Below are 14,017 nucleotides of genomic sequence, written 5' to 3'. Positions count from 1 at the left end.
ACACAAAAGCACGACTCCGAAGCTGGCCTCCCTTAGAGAAAGCCCCCATTTTTAGCATCTCATCCATTGGTAATTGCTTTCTGCAGTGCATAGCTGGAAGGCATAAGATATTCATGAACTGTAACTTCAAATTTGATGTTTCCGGGATGTGGAATGTTGGGAAAAGCAATCAATTACTTGATGCCTCAGTTTCTCCATCTGAAGCACAATTCATAAATGCCATCCACCCATCTGCTTCCCAGAACAACAGCAACTGAACATTTTCTTTACAAGTAGCCAGAAACATGCCAAGAAACAAAACTGGTCCCATGTTACACATTTTGATATAAATAGGCTGGCAAGAAATAGAGAAGCTCCTTAATTTTACTGAACAATCAATTGTGATTATTTTGGAGTTGGTTTTTCAAATTGTGGCTTTTCTGTGACATTCCTCTTCCCCCATTAAAAAAAAAAAAATCATTCTTGACCATATGCTCTCTGGATAATTTTCTTTCTTTAGTATCTTCATTAGACTATAATTAATAATACCAACAATCACTACTACAGTTCATTTAGTCCTCACAACTCAGTGAGGTAGGTATTAGTTAATATTATTTCTATATTACCGATGAAGAAACAAGTTTAGAGAATTTAGAGCACTTGACCAACACCCCAAAATTAAGCAGCAAATTAGGATTAAAACTCAGGTCAATTTGACTTCAAATCCCCGATGTTTATTTTTCCTATTTTGCCATAGAGGAGAAAAAAAATACACACACACACACACACAGAGAATAGTCAAGACTTCTATTGGTCAGCAATAATTATAAAATATAGGAACAATAGAAATTACTTGATAAAATAAAATGCATTCTAAATACACCATGGTATCTTGGCTCATCTCCTGAAAAAGAGAAGAAACATTAGTGGAAAGGTAATTTAAATAAAATCAGAGTTGGGCTTTTTTTTAATCATTTCTAAAGAACTCTTCATTTGTATCGCAAACTGTAAATACTACCACCTTTACTAAGGTTAAAAGTCAATCATTGTTTATGAACTATTTAAATAATTTTTTTTCTTGTTCTTCTTTTTTTTTTTTTTTCCCTAGGGGAGAGCACGAACGCAATCCCCCACTACCAAAAATTGTGCAGTCGAGTTTCCCACATTTGGGGAAATCGCAGGGGTCAGCACATCCGGAGTGCAATGGATAAGCCTCGCCCTGGGAAAACCACCTTCGTGATCATGGTATCTCCCCTGCCAGGTAAGTATTATTTAAATAATTTTTTAGTATTTGCTTTGAGTATTTATTTCAGAAAACATCTAACTCATAAACCTTTTCTGGAGAGCATTGGTTTTGTATATTCGTGATTTTCCTTACCTAAATAGCACAGACAACTAAAGGTTGATAAAATGACACAAAAACAAATGCTACATCAAAAAGGCTTTCATTGGGACTTCCGACCAAAATGGAGGCATAGACAGACACACTGCATCTCCGTCCACAGCTAAGAAGGAACACAACTACCTCAAAACTAGAAACAACCAGAAGGTCCAAAAAAAACACAAACTGCATGGAAGTCCAGCAAACAAAGATATAAAGAAGAAATACTCATCCAGACAAGTAGGAGAGGCAGAGCCAGGGCAGAGAGGACGCAGTGTGGTGGCAACAGCAGCAGGCCAACAGAAAGTGCAGTCACACATTTTAAAAAGTCAGGAGGGAAACCTGGGGAGCATTCCCAGCTCCTCACCGGACCAGAAGCTCATGGTGCCAGCACCGGCGAAAATCAAGCCTCATTGCTTCTGACTGTGCAGACCAGTGGGGGTTGGGGTGGAGGCAGAAACTTCCGGTCTCTCAGCAGAGTCCACTTATTTAAAGGGCTCCTTCCACAGTCCTAGAATGTCGGCAGACCCACTAACTCTGGGAATGACAGCCAGGGCTACAGCTAGAGAGGCACCAGTCCGGTGCGGAAGTGAGAGAGGTGCCTGAAAAGGGGAGAGTGCTGGGCAGGCAGCATTGTTCCCTCTCCGACCCCTCCACACATACAGCGCCACAATGTGGTGAAACAGGTAGCCCCGTACTGATGAATCCTTAAGGCTCTGCCCCTTACAGCGTGACAGGAGTGACAGCTCTACCCAGGACACAGAGGCAAATAAACACAGGAGTCTGTCAGAATGAGGAGACAGAGAAGTGTGGCCCCAAATGGGGAACAGATCAAGGTTCCGGTGGGAGAACTAAGCGACAAAGAGATAGCCAGCCAAACAGACACAGAATTCCAAACACTAGTGATAAAGATGCTCACAGGCTTGACAGATATGCTTGAGTATGGCTAACACATAAGGGAAGAAGTGAAGGCTATGCTAAATGAAACAAAGGAAACTTCACACAAAACCAATGGTGAAGGGAAGGAAACCAAGGTTGAAATCAATGGTTTTGAATATAAAAAAGAAAACAACAGTCAACCAGTACAGAATGAGGAAACAAGAATTGAAAAAAAGGAGGAGAGGCTTAGGAACCTCTGGGACTACTTTAAATGTGCCAACATCCAAATCATAGGGGTGCCTGAAGGAGAAGAGGAAGAGCATGAAATTGAAAGCTTAAGTGAAAAAATAATGAAGGAAAACTTCCTAAATATGGCGAAAGAAATAGACATACAAGTCCAGGATGCACAGAAAGTCCCAAACAAGCTAGACCCAAAAAGGACCACACCAAGACACATCATCATTAAAATGCCAAAGGTGAAAGATAAAGAGAGGATCTTAAACGCAGCAAGACAAAAGCAGAGAGTTACCTACAAAGGGGTACCTATACAAGTATCAGCTGATTTCTCAAAAGAAACTTTGCAGGCAAGAAGGGACTGGCAAGAAGTATTCAAGGTGGTAAAAAAAATAAAATAAAATAAAAAGGACCTACAACCAACTCTATCCAGCAAAGCTGTCATTTAGAAAGGAAGGGCAGATGAAGTGCTTCCCAGACAAGAGTTCATCATCACCAAGCCATTATTATATGAAATGTCAAAGGGGCTTACTTAAGAAAAAGAAGATCAAAACTATGACCTCTAAAATGACAACAAACTCACAACTATCAACAACTGAATCTAAAAAATAAAAACAAAATCCAACTAAGCAAACCAGAATAGGAACAGAATCATAGGTATGAGGATCATTTGGAGGGTTATCAGCTAGGAGGGGGAAGGGAAAGAAATGGGAAAATAATGCAGGGATTAAAAAGCATAATTGGTTGGTACAAAATAGACAGGGGGAAGTTAACAATAACATAGGAAAGGGTGAAACCAAAGAACTGATATGCAGGACCAGTGGACATGAACTAAGAGGAGTGGGATTGCTGGAGAGACGAGGGTACTAAGCAGAGGGGAGCAAAGGGAAAAGAATTGGGACGACTGTAACAGCATAATCAATAAAATATACTTAAAAATTAAAAAAGAAAAACACATTGTGTTTAAGATGTCATTTAATTTTTTAAATTTTTTATTGATTTATTTTAGAGAGAGGGCAATGGAGAGAGGAAGAGAAACATCAATGTGAGAGAGAAGCATTAATTAGTTGCTTCTCATATGTACCCCAACCAGGGACCAGGCCTGCAACACAGGCATGTGCCTTGACAAGGAATTAAACCAGTGACCTTTCACTTTGCTGGACGACATCCACCCAACTGAGTTATGCAGTCAGGACATGATGTTATTTAATTTTTAAACAAAGTTATATGTAGTCATACTAAATAAATTTTTAAATATAAGTAAGCAGAAGTAGAAAATAGAACTCCCCATAACCCAGATGTAACAACTATTAAATATACTTACTACATATTTTTATTGCTGCTAAATCTCATTATAATATTTTTCATAAAATTATGAAAGCATGCCTTCTTCTAATAGACAAGCTCATTATACAGATTACTCCATAATATATAAAATGTAAAACTGTCAAATTGGTTTGAAAAATTATTGGCCCTTGCCAGGAATCTCAACTGATTAAAGTTTTCTCCCAATATGCCAAGGTTGTGGGTTTGATCCCTGGTCAGAGTATATGTAAGAATCACCCAAAGAAGGGATAAATAAATAGAACAACAAATCATTGTTTCTGTCTCTCTCTCTGTCTCTCTCTCTCGCTTTCTCTCTCTCTTTTTCTCTCTTTCCCACCCTTTCTAAAACCAATAAATAAAAATAAAAATCCTAAAATGTGTGTTTGTGTCTGTGTGTGCATATATATATATATATATATATATATATATATATATATATATATAAAAACATTGGGGAACACAATTTTCGTTGAGTTGTATCTGACACTTGTTTTTGACTAGCTTTTGGCATCTGAATCCAAAAATGACCCAGTTTTTCTCTATGACATCAACTTTTTAAGGTACAGGATACCCTCCCTTTGTCCCAAAATGCATACAAAATGTACATAACAAAGGAAAATAAAGAAAAAACTTACCTGAATATACTGTTTATTTGGAGTTGTTTTATTCATATAAAGGCTATATATTGTTACTGTAAGTCAAAGTGTGTACAAGTAATAAGGTTTTGCTACCAAACATATATATTAAGGTATTTTATCTTTTCAAACCACAGGCTAGGAAATGCCAAAATGAGATACTTGAAACAGTCTCCTTCAGTTGGCAAAGCTTTAACAAATTGCTTCATGAAACCCAGTTTTATGTGCAGAGGTTGGAATAGAATGTTCTTCCTGTCAATAAGTGGCTCATGTAGAATGTTTGGATCACCAGGTTCGAGGTCAGATCTTGGAGGCCAATTTGACTCTACCCAGTGCTTCTCATGAACTCTGCTGTCCCACATACACAGAAAACAGGGATACATGGTGTATCCACATTGCTGAGGAAGAAGGAAGCAGACCATTTTAAGGTCAATACAGATGATCCAATTGTGCTTGTGATATTGCAACAGGTCAATGACTCACTTTATGTCTTCATATTCTTCACGAAAACAAACTGAATGGCCAATTGGGACTGCACCAAATAAATTGCCATGTGGCGGAGGACACACTTCAAGCTATGCTTTGAGCTATCGATGAACAGTTGCCATTCAGTTGAGTTATAGATTGTAATTCCCAACTCCTTCATTAAACCATGGATGTTATGGCAATATACAAAGCCACCGTCACTTCAAAAGTACTGGAGAAATACACTTTCTCTTGATCGAGAGTAGGATGCCTTTGCTCCTTTTTCAAGCAAGTTTTTCCCATGCAGTCTTGATGCTAGGAGTTCTGAAGCCCTTTTGGATAGTCGCAAATCTCATGCCAAATCATTCAACTCATGCTGATCAAATCCCTTACAAACTGAGTCATCTTCAACTTCAAAATCTTCATCGTTGCTGTCGCTTAGTTCTTCACCATACTCCTGTTTTGCAAAAGAGGGTAGTTCAATGAAAACTGGCACTGGGATTTCAGATTGTGAGAAATGCTCACAATAAAAACCGGGACACAGGACTTGAGCAGCAAAGCGACGCATTTATTCACGAGTCTGCAGGGCACACCCTCAGCCAGGAGAATGTGCGTGAAAAGTAGACAAAGAAAGCTGGTTTTATAGTAAAGTGCCTCGCCCTACAGTGAAATTGCCACTCTAAAGTGAAATTGATTAGCTTCCCCACCCCTTTCCTTCTTCCCAGTTTCTCCATTATTGGTTACTCTGGAGTTACAATCTAACTTGGTCATCTAAATGCCCCTATTGTGATTTGTAAATATGCTAATGCTGTCAACTCCCTTCTCAGAGATCCTCTAATTACATTTGCCCTTGAGATCCTTTAATTACATTTGCCCTTTGTTACTAATGACTTTCTACTGGTTTGGGAGTCACTATGTCCTTGTTTCTTACAAGGTGAGTGAGGCACTGGGCACATAGCTGATGGTAGACTAGGATACTCTATTTTACATTTATTTTTCTTGTTCTACCCTGATGTTTTCACTGTATAAAAGTAACAGTCATTTGAATGATCTCTGGGTTCTTGCCAAACCATAGGTATACCAAATGGCAATTTATCACATGTTCCCTTCATCCACATCCATAAATTCTCGACACACTGCTTGCATTGCACACCTTGTGAAGGGCCCAAGACTTATCTTGATCACCAAGTTTTACTTTAAAGTATGCAAAATAGGCTTGCCTGACAAATGTGCTGATGTTTGTCCTTTGACTGGAAATGATGAAACTGCCACAGATATAGCAAAATGAATCAGGGTTGTTTAGGCACTTATGACAATAAATAGCAGAGGCAGACATGATCTGAAGGAAAGAAAATAAGTATATATGTAAATAAAAAAATAAATTCTGCTAACTCCTTGTATACAGACAAGAACTCAGACTACACCTCGGAATACAATTCACTATACAGAGCGGCACACAACCTCTCACCACATTGTCTCATGTGTAACTGAATAGCCTAGACAAGTATGAACCTGTTGCTGGTCTCCGAGGCTGTCCCCCACCCCTCCCCACTCAAGGGAGGTTTGCTCTCAGCCAGTAGGAGAACACTAGTGCTTCCCTTGATCCAGGCTCAATCCAGCCTCAATCCAGCCTAGAGTGGTCACATAAGATAAGCTGTACAGAAAAAACTTGGTGTGAGAGAAGAAAACTGACTGCAGTTTTGAAACCAGCATGCCTATTTAAGTCTAAAACAGCTGAAAAATAGAATTCAACAGGAATTGTGTTAAAAATTGTTCCCCTGTGTAATAAGTCACTAATATCTGTCAAGCAAAATCAAATCCTGAAACTGCAAGTGCAGTGACACTTCACAGCTCAGAGGTTTGGTGATGATGCATGAAGACCTCCACTTCTGGCCAGACTCCCATGTGTCCACCCCTAGAAGGTAATTTGAGGAAGAGGCCACAACCACATCTGTGTAGTGACACCAACTTTACCTTCCAAGTGGATCCTGTTTAAAAAGTTAAACTTGAAGTGTCCTAGGGCTCAACAATGACACTGTACTTCTACAGGATTCAGAAAGGGAAGAGAGAATACAGACATCCTTTCTGCTTCCTCAGGTGGCATTAGCAGATGGATATGGACATTTCCCAGATGTGTCTTTACAACAGTCTCTTTGTTTTCTTGTCATTTCTACTATGCAGAGCTAGGAGAGGCTTTGAGGCCACCAGCCACGTTCTCTGCAGGTTCTTGATTCTGGGTGGGAGTAGCTCTCCACTTCTTTGTGGCAGGGAACCTCCATAATTTCCACTTTTCCAGCCTTTCCATAATTTAGTAAGCACCTCTGTCATGTATTAAACATCTTCATGTTTAAAATGCCTGTGGTGGTTTTGTTTTTCTGACCAACCCTGATGAGACAGCCTGGTTGTGGCCTGAGAGACTAATGCCATTTCTCCACATTAAAGGCAGCTACTATCAAGGTCTTAAGATGAAAGGATGTATGTGATGTCAGAATTTTATTTAAGATACTTTTAGAGATTCTTAGGAGGCTTCATCATATTGAATAATTCTCTAATTAATTCAGAAAGGACTTGGAACAAAGAACTCAGGGGAAATCACCACGGAGAAGTAAAACGGTCACAGAAACATGAACAGAATAGATTTTTCTTAGACATTTCAACCCTGGAAGTAGACCGCTTGTTTGTCTGGAAAAGACTATCACAGATTTCATCTAGCAAAGATCAACATCAAGTCAAAGTCAACACAAGCATTCCAGGTAAATTATTATTGCAGAGAGATGCTCCTGAAATACCAGCTTTCTACTGGTCTGCCAAATCCCATGCTTTCCCACTCTCTCATGGCTCATTACCAAAGGATCTTCACCTGCCCCAGTCAATCCAAACACCCACTTCCTCCTTGTATTCTTTTTTTATCCACTCATCCTTATTTCTTAGTACTTACTTAAATGTTCTAAGTGTCAAAGAGGCTGGATATCCCCCAAACTCATCCAGCATCGTGAAGGATGAATATTTGCGATATACATAAATTTTCTAATAAACCAGAAGGGCAATGTTTTTCCCATTTTATTAAGGTATAAGTCACATATAATACTGTGTAAGTCTAAGGTGTGTAATGTGATTATTTGATATATGTATATATTGTGAAGTGATTACAATGAAGTTAGTTAACACTTCCATAACACCCCAATTACCTTTTCTGTGCATGTGGTAAGACCACCTAATATCTCCTCTCTTTAGCAACTTTCACCATGCTGTACATTAGATACCCAGAACTTACTCATTTTATAACTGAAAGTCTGTACCCTTGGATCAACATTTCCCCATTCCCCAACCGCCCCTCACCCCCTGCCCCAGCTCCTGACACACTAATCTACTCTCTTTCTATGAGCTTGGCTTTTTTGATTCCACATACATCTAAAATCATAGTGTTTGTCTTCCTCTGCCTGTTGTATTTCACTTAGCATAATGCCCTCAAGGTTCCATGTTGTCACAAATGGGAGGGCTTCCTTCTTCATTGTGTTTGTATCACATTTTCTTCATCTACTTATCCATTGATGAATGCTTGTTTCCAAATCTTAGTTATTATGAATAATGTTGCAATGAACATGGGGGTGCAGATATCTCTTTGCGATAGTGATTTCATCTCCTTCAGATATACACTCAGAAGTGGAATTGCTGGATCATATGGTAGTACTACTTTTAATTTCTTGAGGAATCTCCATGCTGTTTTCCATAGTAGCTCCACTTATTTACTTTTTCACCAACAGTGCACAAGGGTTCCCTTTCCTCAAGAGCACTTGTCACCTCTTGTCTTTTTCGATAATAGTCAGAATGGCAATGCATTTAATCCCAGGTATTTTGATTAAAATCTAAACTGTATTAAACCTTCTCTTAATTTTTTAAGGGAAAATCTGAGAAAACAGCACATAGTTGAAAAGCATATGGCTTCTTCTTAGAAGACCTACATTTGAGTCTGAAATCCTCCACCTGTGTGACCTTAGTTAAGTAATTTAAGTTCTCTAAAATCCCATTTCTTCCCATGTGAAATAGAGACAATACTAACACAAGAGGCCAAACATACCCTCTAAATCAGCTCAAAGTGTGGCCCTGAACCAGCATCATCAGCACATAGGGACTTAGTAGAAAGGCAGAGTTGGGGACCCCACCCCAGACCTACTGAATCAGAAACTGTAGGGTGGGGTCCAGCACTCTGTGTTTTAACAAACCCTGCAGGTGATTCTGATGCATGTTGCCATAGAGATTTTGTGCTGCCTTAATAAAACCAGTAATGTAAAGAACTGTATTTAAAAAATAAAGCTGTGCAAACATGAGCTGGTAGCCTTATGAACACTAATTATAGTGCTACTTAATGTGGTACTGTCCTCAAAGATTGTCACTCTTGTGGTTCTTTACTCCTAAACTAAATGGCTCAGACCATTGTGCTGAAGAATTAGGGTGAATTCAAAAAGAATTATTCCTTCCAGGGAGAGGCAGAGAGGTGGTAGCTCTAGGAGAACGAGGAGTTATCCATGAACGAGCACTAATGGAAGCCATATGAGCAGCCCAGTACCCCTAGAGAACACATGGATAGAAGGCAAGCAGTGTTCAAGACTGTTCTTTATAGTAGGTTCCCAGGAAACGCTTGGGGAAGTAGAAGAAGAGAGAGCCCTGGGGCCAAAGGACATTTCCAAGGAAGTGTAGGGAGTCCAGTAAAGGTTCACAAGAATCCCCCCATGCCCTTAATGGCATTCTGCAGGAGGCCTCAGATCCATGCCATGTGTGCCTCTGCATAAGGGCTGACTGAGTGTCCTTTCCACATAGCAGCTGGCTTTTTATAGAGCGAATGATCTAAGGAGAGTGAGGAAGAAGCCACAATGCTTATGACCTAGGCTTGAGCCCTACAACCTTGCTTCCATCATATTACATTCATTAGAAGAGAGTTACTAAATTCAGCCCACACTCATCGGGAGGAGAATTAAGTTTCATTATTTGATGGGAGAAGTACCAAGGAATCTATGAACATGTGGTCTGTCTGGAAAAGTCCAGCCATTGTTAATGTAACAAGAATGATTTGCGCAACATTGGTGTAACCTGGCAGTCAAAGAGAGTGGACTGGAATGTGCATGTTTGAACAATGATGACTTCACTGCACTAATTGGTGGGGATGTTAAACGCCACTGAGTGAGTGTGTGTACTGTGTGGCCATCGCATTCAAAATGACTGAGCGAGCAGAGCAACGAACATGCATCAAATTTAGTGTTAAGCTTGAACATTCCTCCATGGAAACTATTCAGATGATTCAGAAGGCTTTTGAGGACAATGCAATGAGTGCAGTATAGATGAAAATGTGGTACAAATGCTTCAAAGATGGTGGAGAGTCTGTTGAAATGATCCATGTTCTGGAAGGCCTGCAACAAGAAGAACACCTGAGAATGTTGAACGTATACAGGCTACAATTAACAACGATAGGCAACCCAAGTGTCTCAGCCACCCAACAGCCCAGATTTAGCGCCCTACAACTTCTGACTTTTCCCCCAAACAAAAATCACCTTTAAAGGGGAAGGGATTTCAGACTGTCGATAAAATTCAGGAAAATACAACGGGGCAGCTGATGGTGATTCCAACAAAAGATTTTGCAGAGTGTTTTGAACAGTGGAAGAGATGCTGGGAGAACTGTGTGAGGTCCCAAGGTCTCTACTTTGAAGGGGACTATGTATAATGTTTCTTGTATCTTGTATCTTCTTCAATAAATGTCTCTATTTTTTCATTAAAAAACAAAACAAAAGAAATTATTTCATTTTTGAGGGGTTTTTTTTTTCCTGTCTCCTCCCTCTGTTGTCAGCTCTCATTTCTCAGGAGGTCAATGAGTCTAGCTGCTGTCATCTGCTGCGTTATACACACAGTTGTTCTGAGCAACTGCCTGAGGGCAATTCTGTCTTTCCTACAGGATAAGTCTTCAGTTTGCAACTTCTAACCGCTCTCACTGCCTTTTTCCAATTTATGTTCTGAGTGGTTGAGGTTATTATCAGTATGCCTCTGGATAAGAGGTGATATTATAGAATAATAAACATATAGTCATGTGACAGACTCTGGGTCCCTCGGAGTGGATGAAGAAACTACTCAGACACTCTGCATCTGAGGAAGGAAGGGAGGGGATTTTCTCTAGTGGAAAATCACCCCCATTTCTTTATTAGCCAATGTTTTTATCTACTTTCCACATGCGGAAGTACTTAAGGAAAATATGCAGCACTTCCCCAAATGGTAGGGAGTGAAAGGGAAATGCAGTTCAACACAGGGTTGAAATATCCAGGTATTTTACACAAGGTCAAACGCATTTCCTCTTACTTAATCTTTCTGTTCTTCACATTTTACTGACAAGGATTTGAGGCTTTACAGAGAAAAACAGAGCAGGTTCCCTTTTCCTTAAAAGCCACTTTGTATTTCTTTTTTATCTTTAAAATCCCCCGGAGGGTGGGATTCAGAGCAGGCCTGGAAGACAACCTGCCCGCTAAGGGCCCAGCTGGGGGCGGCTCCGCACAACAGTCAGAGTCTTTTAAACCAAGCCTGTCTGCTTCCCACACCTGCCCATGCCTGTCTGTCCCCCACATAGACATATCTTTTATATATAGAAATAATTGCATGTCTATAACACCAAAGCAGTGCCTGCTACCTAATGGGTGCACAATACAAATTTTTAGTTGAATTAATGAAGGTGTGTATGCATCTCACAAAAGTGTGAGTATACAGACAATACACAGTTTCACTCTGACACCTCTAGATCTTGTAGGTTACCAGACTAAAAAATGTGTTTTAATCAACCTAAGTCCATAAATTTTTGCAAGAAAACAAAGCCAAGGAAAAGTATTAATGGAAAGCCATGAGCATCATCTTCATAGGGAAAGGGGAGAAGGTACTCTGAAGCATTAAAAGCACTAAAGAAATGAAGGTGCTACTATTATTAAGATAATTCCATCCCCGCTGCATATAGCAGGTTTGCTTGATAGAATGTGGAGCCTGTTAGCCATGTCTGGAGCCTCTTCAACCCTGAGGACAGGTTCCTTTAAGGAGAGGGCCCTCAGTTCACTGGCTTGACTCCCAGGGATGTCCTGTGCTGCTTTTTGAAAAAGGTGGCACTGCACCTCACACCCTGTCTGCACAACTCACTCGCAAAAGAAATTCTGGCTATTTGCCTCTGACCTTGGTCTAACTCCTGTTCCACCATCTGCTCAGTTTTCACAGCTTTCAACCAAGGTTTCAGACTACAGGGCTGCCTCTTCTTGCTGTTGGCCACAGTACCGACCTTCATTCCTTGTTTTGTCCAATAAAGGGTGCTAACTTCATTCCTGCTCCCTACTTTGGTTTTCCTGTGATTACCCTCCCTCATGAACCAGCACTCCCAGCCCTGCAACCACTATGCTAGCTGAGCACTCATCAGCCCACCTTCCCTGAATCTATAAATTGCCCAGCCAGATAGGCTCATGTCAGAACAGAGCATGCCTAACCCAGCCCCAGCCTGGGACAGGACATCACTGGCCCTTCCACTTATTTTTAACTCTGCTGTGCACTGCTCAGTAGACAGCAGTGCTCAATTAATGTTGCCATCTGCATAAAATTTCGAAAGTTGAGAATGCTGATTCTTAACTAAAATCAGAAACCTGTTAAGAGAAAGCAAGTCAACGCTGTCCTGAAATAGTGATGCAATCAGCAGAAATTTCCACAACATCAATCAAAAGGGTTTACAGCAAGTAGTCAGTGAACCAAGTAAAGTGACCTTCGGACCCCTTCCCATTCTTGCCCCACTCCATATTCTTGTTAGCTGTTGTTGATTGATGGCTTCCCAGAAAAGATGATCCATCAGTGTTCAGATGAGCAAAGCTGCTGCCACAACTTGCAAGTTATTTCAGCATTTTGTAAAAGTGAGACAAAAAAATTATAAAGTCTAAAAAAATACCAACTCATGGAAAAAAGAAAAAGCTCAAAACAGCCTGGTATTGCCTACCACCAATGAAATTAACATGAATGGAAGATGGATGAATTCATATATATATATACACACACAGTATATATATACTGTGTATACACACACACACATATATATGGTATAAAGAGATACACACATGGCCAGCTTCCATACGGGAAACTGTTCAGGACCAGGATAGTTTACTGGGAGAATTTAACCACAAGTATCAGTTACCACTGAAACCAAATTCTTACTCATATAGGCATTGTTCTAGCTGCTTTACATATGTTATCTCTTTCCATCTTTACTACAATAAAAGGTAAAAATCCCTGTTTTGCCCATAAGGACTTGCCCATAGTCAAATAAATGATAAATGAGACAAATTCAAACCAAAAGCAGTCTAACTCCAAAGTCCATACCCTTACCACTCTACATACAATTCTTCTCCCTACCTCCCAAATTTTCAGAAAGGTAGAATCAAGTCTAAATGATCGTGGCTACAAAAATAAGAGGGTGAGTCTCAAAACATGTATGTACCCTGGAAGTCATGTGTGAAATGAGAGGACGGCCTTACTCTTCACATTATATGATGATCTAATATTTTATAGACTACATAAAAAAGAAGGAAATCTTACCATTAGTGATAGCATGGATGAACCTAAAGGTTATTACTCTAAGTGAGATACATCAGTCAGAGAAAGACAAATATCATCTGATTTTACTTATATGTAGGATCTAAAGAACAATATAAAACAAAACAGAAACAGACTCATGAATACAAAGACCAGACTGATGGTTGCCAGAGGGGAGGTGGTTTGGAGGACGGGGTGAAAAAGATGTCGGGATTGAGAAGTACAGATTGGCAGTTACACGTAGACATGGGGATGTGAAGAGAAGCATAAGGGATATGGTCAATAACATTGTAATAATTATGTATGATGCCAGGTGGGTACTGAAAATATTAGGGGGAACACTTCGTAAAGTATATGTTGTACATATACCACTATGCTGTACACCTGAAACTAATACAAAATAATATTGAATGTAAATGGTAATTGGAAAAAATAAATTTAAAAAATAATAAAGAAAAAACATTTATAGACCATAAAACATTCCTGATAGACATAGAGGTGGGCTCAAATGGATGGAAAGACACGTGTT

General features: G+C 39.8%; 1 non-coding gene across 1 annotated transcript; it reads right to left on the bottom strand.

Annotated features, from left to right (window-relative positions):
- Positions 1 to 1,084: 1,084 nt before the first annotated feature.
- Positions 1,085 to 1,248, bottom strand: LOC150019858 (U1 spliceosomal RNA). Its single transcript, XR_016509389.1, has one exon. It is a non-coding gene; the product is annotated as a U1 spliceosomal RNA (small nuclear RNA).
- Between the last annotated feature and the right edge of the window lie 12,769 nt (positions 1,249 to 14,017).

This window comes from Furipterus horrens, unplaced genomic scaffold (genome assembly GCF_987537825.1).
Source record: "Furipterus horrens unplaced genomic scaffold, mFurHor1.1.pri manual_scaffold_2, whole genome shotgun sequence".
In the NCBI taxonomy this organism is placed as follows: domain Eukaryota; kingdom Metazoa; phylum Chordata; class Mammalia; order Chiroptera; family Furipteridae; genus Furipterus; species Furipterus horrens.
Note: the sequence above shows the minus strand (reverse complement) of the source record. Positions and strands in the feature narration are given on the sequence as shown.